Source organism: Dipodomys ordii, unplaced genomic scaffold (assembly GCF_000151885.1).
Source record: "Dipodomys ordii isolate 6190 unplaced genomic scaffold, Dord_2.0 Scaffold46, whole genome shotgun sequence".
NCBI lineage: Eukaryota > Metazoa > Chordata > Mammalia > Rodentia > Heteromyidae > Dipodomys > Dipodomys ordii.
In genome coordinates, this window is record NW_012267262.1 from 9,418,619 (window position 1) to 9,438,907 (window position 20,289).

Here is a 20,289-nt window from a genome sequence, read left to right on the forward strand (position 1 = left end):
GGGGGAGGATGGGAAGGGATGGGAAGGGGAAACAAAGGAGGAGGCTACAATGCTTGATAAGAAATGTACTCATTATCTTGCCCATGTAATTGTAATCCCTCTGTTCAGTATTTTCACAATTTTTTTTAAAAAAAGAAAAGAAAAGAACAAAAACACAAGCAAGCAAATGAAGTAGGACAATTTCAATGGGAAAAGTTGTTTACTGATTTACTTAGTTGCTTGTTTAAACTAATTTAATCCATTTGACCAAAGTGGTCTCCTGTGCATATCCAGTCTCAAAGGCAGCAAGAGGTAGAAGTATCTTTGAAACTGACTCTCTTCTGGTCCTTTATTATCATACATAACAGGAGGAAGGATGTTTTTCCTGGAGAGAGGAAAAGTGTTTAGAAACCGTATACACACAATCAACATTCATTGAATCTATGCTGTGACTTAGACTTAATGGACACTAAAAGGATTGATATTGAATTACATTGAATGTAAATAGGAAATTTTCTAATTCTTTGATAGTTTCTTTGTGTCTCTGTCACTGACTCCTTTTTGTTCCTCTGCCTCTTAAAACAAATGAATGTCTGCCTCAAACAAAAGTGTTCATATCACCCTATTCTGTGTTCTCTACCTAAATAGTTTTTGTCTTGTTTTCTGAACACGTTTAGTTCTCGAGTGCCAATGACTCCGACACCTTTATTTGGGCACTTAGCATCTCTTCTGATATACAGACTTGAACTTCTTTTCTGAGCACAGTCCCTGAGCTTCTTTTGCTCAAGGTTAGTGCCCTACCACTTTAAGCCACAGCTCCACTTCCTATTTTTTGATTGGTTAATTGGAGATGAGAGTGTTAGGGACTTTCCTACCCAATGGCTTCAGACTGCAATCCTCAGATCTGTCTCCTGACTAGCTATGATTACAGATGTGAGCAACCAGTGGCCAGCCCAGACTTAAGTTTTAAATATCATTTTCAGCCAGACGTCCAATAATGTTTAAACTCCAAACAATGTCAATGGAAATGCTCATTTTCAACAAAAAATATATTTGACTATGGTCAATATTAATATTCTCTAGTTTTCCCCATGGCATTTTGGCTTCAAACTGCAGTGACATCTCCAGATTGTCTCTTGAACTCTCATCTGTCAATCTTCTCAGACTGATGGGCTATTCATGTTGATCTCAATCATTTTCAATGTTCTTTATCTACATTCTTTAACACCTTTGCTTTAATTATACTTTATTTTCCTCTGTGGATCCCCAGATATCACTTCTTTTAGCATGTGTACCAATCTTCCTGCAGTATCTATCCTTAATTTCTAATGTGTTGCTTTCACTCAGAAGACTGGAAGGCCCCTTTTTGGGGCAGTGAACATGGGTCAGGCCCTTCGACATCAGCCATAAGACAGGGAGGAGATTCATGCTTGAAGGCCCAAGTTTGAAAATGGCAAATTTTCCCTCTGCCTGTGTTTTGATGCCCAGAGTTAATCACAGTGATTGAAAAGAGAGGCTAAGAACTTGTCATTTTTCTCTATGCCCAAGAGGGAAATGAAATAATGTAGAGAATACATGGCATTGTCTCTTCCCCCACAAAGCAATAGAGAGAGTGGTAATAGGAAGAGAAGGCTAAAAAGATAAAAAGACAGTTTCATTTCTTCCAGATGCATACTGGTACTTTAATGTCGTGTTTATCAAAGTTCAGTCATTCTAGTATTTTTTTAACTAATTTCTCTTACTTGATGTTTACTTTTTAATGGAATTTTAAGTCATTTCTATGAATAGAAAACCAGTATTTCTCTTATCAGTGTTAAAATAAATTATCAATAATAAAATAATTCATACATATCAGACCTAAAATATTTTGCATACCATGAAGACATTTGACATTTTGGAAAACAAGGCCTTACTATACCAGAAAATTCTTATGACCATCTTTGTAAGCAGTATTTATTGTTCAGCAAACGTTCAATGAGGAACACAAAATTTGTTTCCTTCTTAGAGAGGAAGATTTTTTTTGCCTCTTTTTCTTTCCTTTTTTCTCCTTCTGTTTCACTACCTCTCTCCCTCCTTTCTTCCTCCTTTTCATCTCTCTCTCTCTCTCTCTCTCTCTTTCCTTCCCTTCTTCCTTCCCTTTTCCTTTCTCCATCTTCAAATCTTTTGGTCAGATTGTAAAGAGACAGGACAAGATTTGGGAAGAAATGGCCTTTTGCTTGTCTCTGTACAAAACTTTCCTTGAGAATTGGTAGATTCTGGTCATGAATGAACATCCCCTAGAATTAAAAGCCCTATCCAATTAAGTGCCCTTTTAAAATCCAAGATGACCCTGCTACATCAGTCCTCATCTCCCCATGCCCATCTTCACTTCCCCCCATTCAGTTCCATCCTCAGCAAGCTGGACTTCTCCCCACGATTTATAAGCACTCCTTCAAACCAGGAAGCATGGTCCACTGTTTGTACTTGGGTCAGTGAACGTCAGCAGTCCAGAGTAGGCTGGGACCTTAGAGTAACAGAGGTCAACCAATCTTCTTCAACCTTGGCCCTAGGGTTGAAAATTAAGAGTTGCTATATTTACCTTCCTTCAATTATAATGAAACTAGGGGAAGCCTTCTAGCAAGTTCTGGACCCAGAACAGTGATCAAAAAAAAGTCCAATAGGAGTGCCTATGAAAATGGTTCATTTTCCTGTCAATGGAGTTTTACATCTACCCAGTAAATTTTATCTGCACCCTCTAACTATAGTAAAATAGCGCACAGTGCAATAAATTTTACTTTACAGGTTTTACAGTTTGAAAACGGCTCTAGGGCAGTCTGGCGACTGAGGGAGTCCAAGTGTAGCAGCCTTCAAGTGTTTGATTTGGGTCTGAGGGGAAAGTCTGGAGATGATCTCAGACCTTCTGGTGCTGACTTTGTGCAGATGAAGTTCCCTCCCAATTGAATATCATCTGAGGTGTGAAGTAAGTCCCATGTCAATACCTGGCAAGCTGTCTTTAAACAATGAGGAAAGTAAACTACCAAGGCATAGGGTGCTACTGTCCTACAACGTGAGCAAAGGAACTTCTTAAACACAGAGATTTAGTCATTGACTTATTATCATATAGCTGACTGCCCCAAAATGTCCCTAGGCCTTAAGAAAAATCCAAGTGGTTTTGAACTAGGAGTAAAACAAGTAACATTCCACCTCCTCCAGCCAAAAATGTTTTTTTATATGTGGTGAATTTCCCTGAGGCAGGCTTTCTTATTTTCCACTAGACTTTAATGGGCTGTTTCCCTTCCCTTTATAAGTTGTTGAGATATACGCAGTCCTGTAATATAACCAGGCTTGGTCACCATAGCAATTTGCTTCACATAGAACTTCCCACTACCCAGACTTCAACCATCAAATTCTGATCTCTATAGTTTTGTTTTTGCTTTTCAATCAGGATCCATATTGAGTGCTCAAAATGGATCCCAAGATGTAGAGCTTTATCCCCAGCCCTTCTATTGAAAGGTTCCAAGGCAAAGGTAGGTTCAGTAGTTTGCTCAGTCACAAAATGAGTTAATTGGAAAGTCAGATTGAACCCCACATGCCTTTTCTCAAGGCCTTACCTAAAGCAGTAACTTGTGGAAAGATCCTGAGTGAAGAACGCCATCTTAAAATACCCATCTGCATAATTTGATAAACATAAACATCTTTGTTTTCACCTGAGAAGCAAGTAGTTGGTTTTGAAGAGCCAAAGAGATGACTAAAGACTGAGGAAAAGGTCAGAAGAGGGAATAGGTTTATATAAATGCTTTGAACATCTTGGAATGGAAAGTGCAGGTGAAGCCATGAAGAGTCTTTGCTCATGAAAGACTAGAAGACCATGCTTTCGGAACATAGTTAAACTAAATCAGGGAGAGGAAAGACAAACACAAGATGATCAACTTGTCCTTCCAACCCCCTCCAGCCTTGAAAGAATCAGTAAACACTTGAAGAGTTTTGTCACATACATCATCTCAGTATAGTCTTCCAAGACTGTGTCAAGCATCATTCTTTCCATTATACAGATGAGAAAGCAAAGGTTCATGAACATTAACTAAATTACTTACCCCTGGTTCCTCTAAATGTGAAGAATGTGAGTTTGAAACCCTGTTTAGCTGTTTGTATAGATCACCTAATTTTCACTGTATCATGTTGGATAAAGTTTACCCCTGGGTTTCTTTCCCATCCATGAGATAGATGGAGGGGAAGAGACAACATGAGCATAAATCTCTCAGAAGAACAGCGGTAGTCTATCTTTTGTTTTGACAGTACTATGCAGGGCCAAAAATAAAATATAAAACACGGTGAAAACAAACATGGCCACAGTTTATGGCTTCGGTTTGTCAAATCACCACCAAAACAAAAGGAAGATCTCTTTGATGTAGGCAAGCTACAATGATATCTTCATGACCAGCTTATGATATAAAAATGCTTTCAACCTGCAGTTACACAAAACTGATGGTGAGCTTTTCTTGTTCACAATCTACGTAACTCTCAAGGTGCCAAAATTAGTAAAGGACAATCTCACTGAGAACAAGACTATATGGAATGTTCCAGGTCTTCTTTAGTGACACTAGAGCTTTTTGTTGTTTTATTTTTGGTTTGCTTTTTTATGGTGGTTGGCAGTTGTAAGAATTTTTTCATTTTCTTTGTCCTTGAAATTTCTTTGCAAACATCACCTTCTTCCTTTCACAGCTCCCAAGAGAATTCTAGCCTTGATTTTCCCAGGTGCAAAGGAAATCAATTGGTAGTCAATGGTTGTGACAAATCACTGTAATATCCCCAATTTGACTTCAACAATACAGAATGAAGTGACTGTTAAGATGAAAGGAAAAACCTCTACTATGAACATCTCAGAAAACAAAGTTGGGGGAAAAAAAAGTAAATCCTTATATGTCTTTTTAACAAATTCCATCAGAAATTATTGTTTGGAAAAAACCACTGCCAATTGTTAGGAAAGTGACACAAAACACAGAAGTTTTACACAAAAGGCTTTTTACAGCAACAATCCTATGGCAATGGGAAATTGGGGACAAGCAGAACACGCAATAAGATAAATAGGTATCTGAGTTATAGCTATATTCAGACAGGAAACATCATGTAATGAATGATTATAAAATAACTATAACATAAAGGATTGCTTATATTTTAATCGTATAGAAAGTATTGTGTAGCAATTAAAAGCTTTTAAAATAACATAATAACATAAAAGTTTTTCTGTTTTAAAGTGAAATGGGGACAAGTAGAAAACAAAAATAAATACTTGAATTTAGAACAGCTGTAAAATAGTTTTACAGCATGGAAGAAAGATCAGAGGAGATACAACAGAACATCATACAGAGTTATATGAGGAGAACAAAGGTTGATTTTTCTCTTTCCTATTGACCCATGTGAACTTTCTAGGTTTTTTTTATGTTTATTTTTGTTTTTGAAAGAAAAAAATACAAGATTCTTATGAAAAAGCAAATTTATATGAAATAATTTCTTCCTCTCTCCCTATTTTCCTTCCTTTTTATGGCAGTACTAGGGTTTAAACTCAGAGACTTGTACTTGGGAGGCAGGCACTGTACCAGTTGAGCCACAACCCCTGTCCTTGGATTGTCTCCCACTTTTGCCTTGGGCCAGCCCAAGGAAGATCATGATCCTCCAACTCCCATCCCCCAAGTAGCTAGAATGACACACCTCGCTTGTTTTTAGATATAAAATTTTGCACGTATGGCACTCCTTTCTCTGCCTCTCAATTAGTTTGGATTATAGGTATGAATCATAGTGCCCAGCTCGAGTAATTTATTATTTTTCCAATATGTTTTACTTATTACCTTTAAGTAGTTGTACAAAGGACTTGCCATTCAACAAGGCAGTTTATGAATTCAATGCATCTTGATCAACACTTTCCACATCCTTATCCATCGCTCCTAATACACCCTTTCTTTCATTTTTTAAAATTTGTGTAGTATATACATTGAATTCTTGACTGCATTCTGCCCCCACCCTTCTGCTATTTATTTATTTACCTTGCTCCCAGTGACTCTAACCTACTCCTCTTCAAACATACATTACCTGGTAGTTATTTTGTTGGGCTTTGGATTTGCCTTTCTAAGCAACTGTATTATTTGAGTTTGCCCTTGAATATTTCTGTAAACAAATTAGCCTATAAATCTATAAGTAATTTCTATTTTTTGGTGACTTTGGTTGCTTCGAGCTAAGAGCTAATCTACATGAGAAGAATCATCCAGCTTCTTCCAGAGCTTTAATTCCCATAGTGATCATTTTAAGACAGAGATTGTTATTATTTGGCTTTTCATATGATGAATTTAAAAATTCACACACTTATACACCTTTATATATGAACCTGTACCATTGTGATATATAATAAAAGTATTTAGTATGCATTTGGTCTCTAATTCTGGTTTCTGGCACAGCACTCCTAAATGTTCGGTAAATTCCTAAATAATATGGATGCTATGTATACCTTTTATCCTGGTATTTATCACTGACCCTAAGGACTAATCCTTTAAATTTCTCAGGTAATAGGAGAATCATTTGTATCAAGTAGGTGACTCTTGATCATGGAGGCTCACTGTCCATAAACCAAGCCTTGAGGAGAAGCTTGAAACTTTCAGCCCTATCTCCCACATCTTCCTCTGGTAAGAGAAAAGAAACTGCAAATTAGGGTAATAATCAATCATACCTGTATAAAAATCCCTGAAGTGTGGGGTCTGTAGAGCTTTTGTGAATACATCTGCATGCCAGGAAGATAGCACATCCAATTCTACAAAGCTTGCACCCTTGAACATTTCCATACCTCATCCTTCGTACATCTCCATCTGGCTGTATATATGTAGTATCCTTTAATATAAACATGTGTAGGTTTTCCCTGAGTCCTGTGAGTCCTTCTAGCTAATTAATAAAGCCCAGGAGATAATCATGAGAAACTCCAGTTTATAGCCAGGCCGAGAATATGATTGACATTTCAGGTGAGGGCAGTCTTGTGAGATTGAGCCCTTTCCCTGAGAGGTCTGAGTCTAGGTGGATAGTGTCAGAATTAAGTGACAGGATACCTAGTTGGTGTTCACTGGAGAATTAATTGGGATGTGAAGGAGAAACGCTTACCTGTCTGGTGTCAGCAGTGTTCTGTGTTCTGTTGAGAAAGTAGTAAGAAAAAAAACAAATGTTAGTTTGCTTTCCTACTATTAAGCAGATCTAAACCCCATCTATCTGATTCCAAATCCATTTGCCTGATGGGAGCTATAGACGATTCTCAAATTCACTATATGTTCTTCAGTTACTCAGCTCTGTGGCTATCCTTGAGACTTTGGGCACTAAGATGAACTTATGAAAGAGATAGCAAAAACAGCAACAGCAATAACAACAAAATCCTGAAATGGAACTTAAATGAAGTGGTGTTAATATGAAGTGGAATTTGACAGTATAAAACTGATTTTGAACATTTTTATTTTGTAAAAAGGTAGATAATGCAATTGCTTAACTTACATAATTGTCTAGACTTGGTTCACTAAGATTTTTAATTTCTACCATAAACTTCACACAAGAAAGTTTATTTGCAATGAATTAAAACTCAACTACCTAACCAGGAAATTATAGGCTCAATTAGGAGGTATATACTAATCAGATTCACTTATTAAATAAGGGTAGTATAGAGATTCTGTCTGTGAAAAAAGTAGTTAGTCCCCATACTAAAACCATTAGAAACTTCTACTATTTTTCAGTTATTATCAACCACAGTAAGAAGATTATTAAATTTTCTCATATGGGTCAAACATAAGGCACAGAAAGATAAGTACCTCATGCTGTCACTTATATAGAGAAACTAAAGTAGTTTACTTCGTGAAATTAAAGTGAAAATATACATAATAGGTGCTCAGTACTACAAAGGGAAAGGTAAGAAGAGGGATGGAAAGAAGTAGATGTGCAATTGGGTTGAAGGAATAATTACTCCTGTGTACTATCACAACAGGGTAAGTATGGCTGGCTACCATTAATTGTATATCTCCAAATACCTATTTGAGTGGACTGTGAAAATTCCTTCTGCAAACAAATGTCATGAGTTGGAAATGACAGGATGCCAGCTGCCCTGATATGTAGAGAGGATAATATTTCTCATTTTATGTGTAAAGCGCTAAGAAATAGTTCACGTCTTATGAGTAACATTCTTCTTCATCTCCGGCTCTTCACATATAACATGAGATAATGATAACAAATTTTTGTAAGAAGTACATGAATTCATGTATGTTAAGAGTATTGCACAGTGCCTGGGGTGTAAATTTTTTCAAATATGTTAATATTTATAGTCATTTTTGTTGGCACAATGAGAGAGTAAACTGCCCACCCAAATAACTTAAATCATTCAGATTAAATTATCTTAAAACAATCTCATTCATCATTGAAGATTTGGTCTTTTTCATTCTAGACTGTATGTATGACAGAATCCTTGTCCTCATCAAGGTTTTAATCAATGCTTTAAATACTCATATGCTATAACTTTATTAGGATCATAATTTAGTTGTTACAATGTCAAGAAAACAAATTTCAGTCAGTATTTAGTCTCTCACATGGGGCAGAAGAGTAGCAAAGCTATTTGCAAGTTTCAAATGGGAGGTAGTTGAATTGGTCACAAACATCATTTTATATTATATGATTCATAACTGCTTTCCTGGATTTTTCCCTACTCACTTTGCAATGAGTATAAGCTTTGATGATTCTTGTAACAAGCAACAGTAATACATTCTCTCAGTTGGCACATATAAAATATACAATTGTTTTAAATAAATGCCATGCATTGTTGGTTAAAGAAATTCTACAAATGTTATATAAAAAGATGCAATTTTTTTGTCTTTTACTGTCCATTGTGTTTGCTTGTAGATTTATAGGCACATTCTAATTACTACAAATGAGGCAAACCATGCAACATATGTTTCTTTGAGTCTGGCTTAATATAATTTTTCCAAGTCTTTTCATTCATAATAAGTTAAACAGGATTCTAAACTTTCACACAGTGAGACCAAAGGAGGGTATTCTTAGAAGAGGATCACAAAACCCAATATGTATGTGCATATGATCATATAAAATGGTACTTATCAAAATGAACTTCAAGAAATGGAAACAAGAAGCTTTTTATTTTACTTTTTGTATTTTTTCCTTTTGTCCATTTTCCTCCTTTTGTTGCTGTTTTATATTTCTGTACCTTTTGGTTTGTACTCAAGTTTATATGATTTAGGGAGGGGAAGGGGAAACACAAAAATGGTGGACAAAGAGTGAACTAATTCAGCAGTGATACTCACTGGGCATTCTGTTGAAAATGAACCATACAACTTGTGGGGGAGGAGGTCAGGAGGGAAAATCTGGGAGAAAATGAGGGAAGAGGTGACACTGTTGAAAAAGAAATGTACTCATTACCTGACTTACGTAACTAATCTCTCTGTATATCACCTTCACAATAAAAAAAAATTAAACTTAAGATGCAAGCATAGAATTCCATTGCATATATTTACATTTTCTTGATCCATTCATCTACTGATGGGCATCTGGGTTGGCACCATATCTTAGCTATGGTAAATAATGTTGCAATAAACATACTTTTGCTGGTAGCTTTAGTATGGTCTTGTTTGTGATCATTTGGATAAACGCCCAGAAGTGGGATTGCTAGATCATAGGGGAAACTCTATATGTAGTCTTTTGAGGAACTTCAATACTGTTTTCCAGAGTGGTTGAACAAGTTTATACTCCCACCAACAGTGCGGTAGGGTTCCCTTTTGGCCACATGGCCTCCAGCATCTGTTGTTATTAAATTTCTTAATTATAGCCATTCTAATAGGAGTCAGGTGGAATCTCAATATTGTTTTGATTTGCATTTCTTCCTTCTATGGTATATCCCTGTTATCACTGTATTTGATTTTGGTACCTTGCATCTGGTATATACATTTATCTAATTTGGGGAGTGTAAGAGGAATAAGAAAATGCTGGAACCAGGTCACAGGATGACCCATTTCAACAATGGTACTCACAAGACACTATGTTGGAAATGAACTTTACAGCTTTGACAAGGGGTGAGAGGAGATGGGGGAGGGGAGGGATACTAAGAGATAAACAAAAGAGGGAGTAACAATGCTAGACAAGAACTGTACTCATGGGCTGGGAAGGTGGCTCAGTGGTAGAGTGCTTGCCTTGCATGCCTGAGGCCCTGTGTTCGATTCCTCAGCACCACATAAGCAAAGAGAAAAAAATGCTGGAAGTGGTGCTGTGGCTCAAGTGGTAGAGCACTAGCCTTGAGCTGAAGAGCTGAGGGACAGTGCCCAGGCCCAGAGTTCAGGCCCCACGACCGGACCCAAAAAAAAAAAAAGAAATGTACTCATTACCTTACTCATTACTGTAACCCCGATGTACAGCATATTTACAAGAAAATAAAATTTAAAAAAATTATAAAGAAAGATGCAATATCCTCTCTAAGCAGTGGCTGCAAATTAGAATGTAGAGTTAGTAAACATAAGAGAATTAGACTAGGCACGACAGTACCTATCAGATATCAATAGCTATGCAAGAGATGGAGATGAGGATCTCAATTTCAGACCACACACACACACATGCAAAGAATAAAACCTTGTCCCACAACAAAATGGACCTCGTGTCATGTTCCTGTACCCCTAGCTGTATGGGAAGTGGAGACCAGAGGATAGTAGTGCAAGATCTGCCGTGTGGAAAAAGCACAAGACTTTCTGAAAAATATATTAAAGCAAACAGTGCTGAGAGTGTAGCTCAAGTAATAGAATCTGCCTAGCAAGTGCAATAGCCCTGAGTTCAAATCCCAGTACTGCCAAAACTAAACCAAACCAATCCAAGGGAATGAGGACCGTTGATAAGCCATAATATTTCATTTATGCCCTTCAGGATTGAAAGATATTTTTGAATATACCTTGAATGTTGTATTCGGTTTCAAATTTAGGTAAACATTTCATAGGATATAACACAGGTGCATCTATGGTTTTCTGCATTTTAGTGATCACCATTTTCTTTCAAAGATATTATATGTAATGCCAACATATATCCAAACACAAAAAAGTAGAACTATGATGGTAAGAAGTAGATAGGACCTCTTCCTTCCAATTGGCAGCTTCTAACCAAATTGTTCAAAGGCTCTGTCATTTTGAACCTTGGAATAATTCCGAGTCCTACCTAGATTATCCTAGATAATCTTACACAAAATCTCTGAAAAAAATGGAGTCCAGGGCTACAAAGAATATGGCCTGTAAACGTTGTGTTGAATAATGCTGAAGAGGCTTTTAGAATAAAAGGAACTATTCAACATAAATTACTCTAATGAGTAGCAGTCTCTCACCAGCTATAAGCCATTTTTAAAGGAAAAAGAGACTTTTTTTTTCCAGTTGTGGGGCCTGAACTCTGGGCCTAGGCATTGTCCCTCAGCTCTTCAGCTCAAGGCTGGGTGAGACTCAAATTTTATTCCTGACCCTCACTCAACAGCTGGCTATCCCTTGGAATCTCACTTAACCTTTGGCTTCTATCTACTTTAATTTGTTTATACCTGTAAAATGAAGAGCTTATAATGGCCATATTCTTGTTTCATTAGATTATCTAATGTATTATTCTAAACCTAAACACATATACAGGATATCCAGATTTGATGAGAAAGATAGAAATAACTATTGAATCTTGACCATCTCATATGGTTCAATATACCGGTACTTAGAGGAATCCAGTCACTACTAAATACAAACATAAATGCGCACACACCTATAACATTATAACACCTTAATGTGAGTGCAAAACAACTCAAGGAGAAGAAAAGGGAAAATCATAGCTTTTTTTGTGAACCTTTATGAATAACTTTTCAGGGAATAAAAGAAACCATTAGGATATACATTTGTCCAAGAAGTGACAGTCCCAAGTCATTTTCATCTTGTCTATGACAAGCCAAGAAATGGTAATAAGAGCCTGTGTTAATTCTGTCTGAAAGCACCATCTGGTTCTAAGAACTTATCTAGGCCATGGATGGAGTAGCCTAGATGCGGTCACTATGATATTCAAAGGTCAGACAGGGGTCTAATTACATGCCCCACTGCTTAAAGGGCAGAGTCACCAGAGCATGAACATAATCACTCAGGCCAAACAAGACCCATTTGTAATTTTAATTATCAGTGAATCAGACAACTCTATCAAATACCAATTATTTAGCTGTTGTTGAAAATAACTGTCTTGTCTCGTTAGTCTCTAGAATAACCCCTTGAGGGATGTTGAAATGTTTCCCTTAATGTAAATATTTATTAAAATCTATCAAGCAGAATCAGATTCATTCAATGATGCTCAGTATTATTGCGTTATTTTATTTATTGTTATATAGGAAGAATGTTGCAGAGAGAGTATTAGCATCCTGAAGCTTCACTCTTAAAGCTTTCACCATGCTTTAATTTAAGGCAACAGTTCATCTCACAGGTGATTTGGGGTCTTATTCATAATAATAATCCAGTGGCAAGCACCTTTTATGTCTATACACCTAAGATGCAAAATTAAAAAATATAGGAGCCCTCTCTTCAGTTTACAGCCTCTGTATTTCCACAGTCAAAGGACTTATTAACACATCCTAAAGAAAACTAGCATCAGGCTAGGCAGGATTTTTTTAAATTCCCATGTTATGTTTTGCATAAAGAACTCAAGAAATAGTTCACAAATTGTTCATCTTAACACTATATAGTAGAAACTCTGAGCATTTTATTAAATGACCCATATGAAATTCATTTAGGAAGTTCAATAACATGAATATCAGTGATCTTGGAGTGCTTAATTTCAGAGCATCTGGGAAGGGGAAAATATCCAGATTGTTCAATTTTTTTAAAAAAAATTCAGCTTTCTTCAGAATAAATTGTTATTTTTCATCCAGGCCCAGGGCTGTCCCTTTGTGATCTGCCCTCTTGTGAGTGGCTTTCAAAGACAAGTATGAGATTCACTTTCTGCTGTCATTATTTCTTCCCTCTCCTTTTTACCTACAGCAATTAAGACATAAGTAATATGTTCCTGCACAGCTTTGATATTTCCATTTCATTTGCAACTTCAGCGCTCCTCAGTCATGTTTGACACTCTTATAATTTTTATCTGCAATTATGCTTTCATTATCTTCCTTCCTGATATTTTAGATGTCCAATAAGCCTCTCACAATTTCCTTAATTACCAAGTAACCTTCCTTCTTCATGCCCAGGGATATTTTTATTCCTACAATATTTATTGCTAATTGGCAAGCACACCCTTTTATACTTACAATAATTTTTTTCTGGTCTGCCCTTTATTTACCCTCTGTTTCTCTCTTCTGGAAACGTTTCATCCTATTTGATCACACTTGCTATTTGTTCTTTGTGGGTGTAGCAGTATGCTGTCAACTTTCCTGTCTGTATTTACTAATGACAACTTTGTGCTTCTTCACTAGTTGCCTTCAGACTGTCTGGCTCCTCCCCGACTCCCTCCTTCTCCCCTTCCTTCTCTCCCTTCTTTTCTTTCTTTCAAGAAGTAGCATTATCAAACCAACCACAGATCCTATAGACAGAACTTGAGGCTCTTTCTATGTTCTCCTACTTGTTTTTTCTTTTCTTTCACGCTCAAAAATTTTGCACGTTTAGGCTGTGAAACAAAGAAATGGCTTTAGATGAACAGTTGATGCTATTTCCTTGTACATTCAGAGCACATCTGAGAAATCTGGTTTCAATTCCAAGTTCATATTGTCAATCACTTCTTCCTATGAGTAGAAATTGGACTTTTCCTTAGTACCTTTTTATCATTAAAATTCTTATGGAATTAGTAGGTTGATATGACTCACCAGAATGTATACTTACTTAAAAAAAACTACTGTTAAAATCTTTTATCTCCTAAACTACTTTTAAAATGTTACTTTAATTAAGAAATAAATATTAATTGCAGATACAGATGCAATAATGACCTAAATAAGCACTCAGAACCACATGGTGCTTTCAGACACAATTAACACAGGCTCCTATTACCATTCCTTTGCTTGTCATAGACAATATGAAAATGGCTTAGGACTGTCACTTTTTGGATAGATTATACTATTATATCCTAGAGGTTACTTTTATTCCTGAAAAAGTTATTTTGTCTGTTTCATAAATGCCCTTCCTTTCTATTTGCTATCTACTTTAGTCGAAGCATCTGTATCACTCCTGCTCATAGTGAACTGCAAAGGCATATTCCTTATGATGATTTTAAATAACCTTAGCTTTCACTAATCAAGAAAACTTCCCTATCTCTGCTTTTTTGTATTACAATACTATATTTTTCTGTCCTGGAGTAGGGTTTATTATTTCCTCAAGGGTGAATGGTATGTTTATGTTTTTCCTTTCATTCAAGAAGTCTAGTGTTCAGTGTCACTTTTCCTTAAGAACATCTGCCAGCGGAGCACCAGCCAGGAAACTGTAATCCTAGATATGCAGCAGGCTGAGATCTGAGGGCACTGTGGCTCAAGAGGCAGCGCACTAACCTTGAGAAAAAAGATCTCAGGGATAGCGCCCAGATCATGAGTTCAAGTTCCAGGACTGGCATGGAAAAAAAAAAACACAACACAAAAACCTGTCTTTGGGGCTGGGAAGGTGGCTCAGTGGTAGAGCGCTTGTCTTGTATGCATGAGACCCTGGGTTCTATTCCTCAGCACCACATAAGCAGAAAAGGCTAGAAGTGGTGATGTGGCTTAAATGGTAGAGCACTAGCCTTGAGCTGAAGAGCTGAGGGACAGTGCCCAGGCCCAGAGTTCAGGCCCCACGACCACCACCACCACCAATATATATATATATATATATATATATATATATATATATATATATATAAAGTTAAAAAACCTGTCTTCTGATATGTTTTAAATATCCACTTTGCTTTTAAGTAAATGAGATTATCTCTTGGCATTTCCTCCTTGATGCTATACTGCACGATATACTATTAGGGATTTAACTTTCCCTATAGTCTAGATGAAAGTTTCGTCTTCACATTTAGAATAGAAGGCCATTAAGTCAGAGATTAAAAACCAACTCTTGTGCTTGGGAGAGAATGAAGGAGAACCAGTGATTCTGATGAGATATCTGGCCTGCAAGTCAAGTGTTAGTTTCCGAGGCTGTATGATTAGAAAATCTAGTGGGCATGATTCCAGTAAAAGGACATTTGAACTAAATGTGTATTATCCTAAAGTGCACATTTTATTTAATTCAGGGTAAAGCAGAATGAATCATAATAGGTCAATAATAATGACTTATGGCTTCCTTCATATGGCACATTTACAATAAATGGTAATTTACCATTAAAGAAAGACATATTTCTTTTTTGTATGTAAGAAAAATCAGCATTAGTTATACTGGGAAAGAACAGGTTTTCTATTCCTACATTTAGGATTTGTATTCAGCTATTCAACCCCAGACTATTATATGCAAACCACTCTCTCCTAGATTTCCTCCTCCCCTTTCCCATTTAGAAAGTACAGGAAGGATTAAAGTGTAGCCATTTATGACCTTATTCCAACTGTATGATGATAGACTACAGATCCATCAGTACAGCCATTTGAGGAATATAACATGTTCTAGTCCTTAGACTTGGTAAACGAGTTCAAACCTGGAATTGTATGGATAGAGAAAGAAAATGGTAGTATCTGTAGGTGACAGTACATAACTGGAGGAAATGTGTGCAGATCATTCAGGTTCCTATCATCTTGATGTTGGGTTTGTTCTGGGCTTAGATTCCTTGTCTCTTCCCCTCTTTGCTTTCTACATAAAGTACGTGGATGCTTTTTTGAGGCCTTGACCCTATTTGTTGACAAAATCATAGGATATTGTTTTCACCAAGAAATAAGGCTCTCATGCCTGTATATTTTTTTTGCTAAAAAACTATTGATTCTATTTCATTTGATATATAATCCCATCTTTGTGCAGCAGGTTTTAAAAAATATGAATACAAAATAGTCAACAAAATACAATACTACAGGTTCCATCTTTTGATTCTCCTTTTGAATATTTGGCCAACACTTTTCTCTGGCTCAGAAAGATGCCAGATTAAATTAGAGGCACCATCCTAACACTTTAAAACCTGCATATTCTATTTCTGTGGTCTATAGACTAGCTCACAATAACTTGATTAGAGAAAAGTCTTGAGTAATTGGATGAAGTCAGGCTCAGAAGATTCGTACAATAATCAATAAAATCTACTGCTCCAAGCCCGGCTGGTTCCACACTGCTTTTCTATCTGTCCAAATGGACTTTTTCAAAACTGAAGCTTCAGAGAAAGAATATCAAACCCTCAAAACAAAGCTAATTTCATAAGCTTTTTGAAAGTAGATTGGATTTAACAGGGCTGTGCTTTTGGAAATGAATGGTTGATATAAATCAGAGGTAGTGGAAAGGTAACGTTTATCTGATTTGATTTAGCAGCAATCTGGTCCAGATGGCAACGTGGAATTTAAAGATATTGAAATATATGGTTGCAGCTGGAGACTGTATAAGCCTAAATATAAATAATTCAGATGTGCTTATGCATTTAACAATGTCAGTTTTAAATATAGATAAGAACCAAGACTTTAGGCTAGCAATTGAAAACAAGATGACTAAATGCAGGTGCTCTTACATATGTGACCATATTTTAATGCCTAATTTAGCCCCAATCTAAAAAGGAAAGTAGGATTTGTTAGATGTACCTGTCTAGCCTAAGAAAGTGAAACACAAATTAGTACAGGACTAAATTTAGCATAACAGAAGCAACAGTTTTGATTTTTTAATAAGCACTCAAATAAACCCAATTGTGACTTGGAAATCCATGCCAGGATTCCAGATATTTGGTGAGAGAGAGAGCGGGGGCGGGGAGCACATTTGGAGGACTTGAGACAGCAGATACTTGATTTCATTCTGAAAGAAGATGGGAAACTGAATCTCAGGCATCAGAATGTTGAGAAGAGTTTCCAGAGTTTGGTACATGGCTTCTTCTACCAATCAGAAAGAATCATGAGTTTAAAGGCCTGAGTTCATATTCTGCCTGTTGCTCAAAAGCACCAAAGTTATGGACCAATTATATCAGAAGATAATAACGCAGGCCAGGTGCTGGTGGCTCACACCTGTAATCCTAGCTACTCAGGAGGCTGAGATCTGAGGATCATGGTTCAAAACCAGCCTGGGCAGGAATTTCTGTGAGACTCTTATCTCCAATAAACCACTAGAAGTGGTGCTGTGGCTCAAGTGGTAGAGTGCTCGCCTTGAGCTGAAATGCGCAGGGACAGGGTCCAAGCCCAGACTTCAAGCCCCATGACCAACAACAACAAAAAAGATAATAATCCATGTGCCCTCTGGAATCAAGGACTAGAAAATCCTGATCCTCAAACACTTCTTAATTTCTTTTCCTAATTTTATCATTTTTTAAAGCTCCTCTCATTCTTTTTTCAATATATTATCACACTGGAGCTGAGTCAGATAACCAAGACTTTGGACTCAATGGGGCACTCCTGAAGACTCAGAAAGATAGAGACTTTGACCAACTGCACCAACACCAAAAACTGCTGTCACAATCCTTCACAACCATATTTCTTCAAGGGCATCCTTATCATGTCACTTTGGGCTGTATTTCTTATTCCTTGTCCTTACCCAGGTACTTCTTGATATGGCCCTCAAAGAATGGCTTCATACTTGATCTTCAACTACAAGGCATAGAAAAAGAAATAGATGGCAATTATATTATAGATTAGAAAATTAAGGAAGTTGTTTCAAGATGCCTGGAGAAGGGTGGTTAAAAGGCAATGCCATACCAATGATTACAGGACAAGCTGATTACATTTGGTCTGATAAAACACTACCAAGAATCAAAGACCTTGCTTGATAATACAGAACTTGCTTGGGAGATTAAGTAACTTGTCAAAGGCCACAGAGCTAATTATAGTTTGGCTTTGAGCAAAGGTCTCCTGGATCCCAATATAGAATTTTCTCATTACATCTTCACAGATAATATTTGATGAAGAAATTCACTAAAGTGCAAAAAGACAATAAGATTGATCTACTAGCTGGGTGCTGGTGGCTCATGCCTGTAATCCTAGCTAGGAGGCTGAGATCTGAGGATCAAGGTTCAAAGCCAGCCCGGGCAGAAAAGACCATGAGACTCCTATCTCCAATAAACCACCAGAAAACCAGAAGTGGCGCTGTAGCTCAAGTGGTAGAGCGCTCGCCTTGAGCTGAAGAGCTGAGGGACAGCGCCCAGGCCCAGAGTTCAAGCCCCACGACCGACAAAAAAAAAAAACAAAACAAAGATTGATCTGCTAGATATTCATAATGAAAAGCAAGTCTATGGTAGAACGATAAATCTTGGCTATCTTTCTAAAGTAGATCAATGTCAATGTCATTTATCCTGGAGTTTACTTTAGGAGGAGTAACAGGAAAGAAACCTGTTCATTGTGGTGGGAGGGTGGAGTGGGGGGACAGAACGTGGAGATCAAGGAAGACTTGACAAGAGAGTTAATAATCCCAACACACCTACTATTATCTCATATGGTTGAAATCACTTGTGAAATAATTTCCCCCTAGCTACAGGTAATTTCACCTTATTAGGAATATTCCTGCAGTGTCAACCTTTATCTCATCTGGTTCTTTCCATAAAGAAAGTCTGATACTAGAAGTAACTAAAGAAAAAAACTGCTCATTTCTTTAATACATGTCATAGGGCAATGATGGTGTGTCTGACCTTTGTATCAGTCACCTCTCACCACGCATTTTGGAGGTTCTTCTCTGCACTTCCCTTACAATTCAGTGGGACCTACCCACTTACCCACCAGGCTTTCCCACTGCATTATGAGTAAGAGACAGAAGGAATGCTATTTTCCATCTCTGTTTCTCCAGCTAGGAACAAGTCACACTATATATGCTACTTTGCCATATTCTGATAGCTACTTATATCTACATTGCAATTCAGTTAGCCATTCCATCAAATATGGATTGAGACTGTTTTGTGTGACCTATTATAGGGTTTATGATACAGTCCCCATCCTTGGGGACCTTATATAACCTAGTCATTCAGACAGTTAGTTTAAAGGCAATTGCAATAAAATGTAAAATCCACATAGTGACAGGGCTTAGGATAAAATTCACAGACCACATGCTGAAATGTGGAATGCACTCAGCTTGATTCTCAGTACTCACACAAAGTGACAATGGAATCACAGGACTCTTCTTGGAGGACCTGGAAAGGCTTTCTGCTCAGCCTCAGAGACAAAGATGTACTCACTGAAAAAGTAATGATAATAATAATAATCTGAAACTACAATGACAGAAAGAAAGGAGGAAAAGTGTCTAGAGATTAGTGTTAATATTGTGGAAATACACTACATGTAAAGTTAGCAGGGAAAGAGAACATGATGTCTTGGCACTGAAGGGTCCCTCTCATTTTCAGAAGGGCTTTCCTTGTTTCCCACATTCACTCTTCACAGTGGATGGTGTTTGGGGCACAAGGCTGGCTTCATTATGCTGTCTACTGATATGTGAGGAAAAGAAGACCCAGACTTAGTAAGTTTAAGAAATTAATGCAGAATCACACTTGCCAGGGGTTTCTGACTTAAAGTCTCAATTCTCACTCTGCCCTATCACAGTAAAAAACAACTATCTAGATCTTGCTTGATCCCTGTGGTCTATGTGTATGTGATCCAAGCTAGGGCTGCAGGTGGCCCTGGCCTACAAGTGCAAGTTATCTTCATGCTTGGGATAGCAATGGCCTTGCTCATCTCAATGGTCAATGGTCTCTGCCTAAGCACACAGATGCCCAGAGGCTTTAACTTCAAAGACATACCAATCTTCAGAGGCTCTAGCTCCCTGTGGCTTCTTCTTCTGGAATCCACAGTTCTTGTGCCAGGAACTTGAACTGCCAGCTGAGGAACAACTTGCTCCTGAGCCTGTTCTACTGTGCTTTGGGTAAAGGCCCCTGGGAAACTAAGAGTAACTAGATAAGTTCTCTATGCTGAGCTGACCTCTAGCCCATCAGGGACACAAAGGACACCAAAGACCCTGTTGTTGTGGGCTGAAACTGGTCACCAGACTCACTTTCAGTTCTTCCCTCTCTCTCATCCTCTGCTCCAACCAGCCCCTGTGTCGAGATGAATATTCCTGCAGGGCATGAAGATCCTATAGAATTTATTGCCTACCCACTGGTAACTCAAAGCACCACCAAAAGACTGCAGGACATTTATTGAGTACTTACTATGGGGTGGCACTGCTCTACTGACTCTCTTCGGATGAACTTGTTTCATTTTCACAACCTCACAAGAAAGAT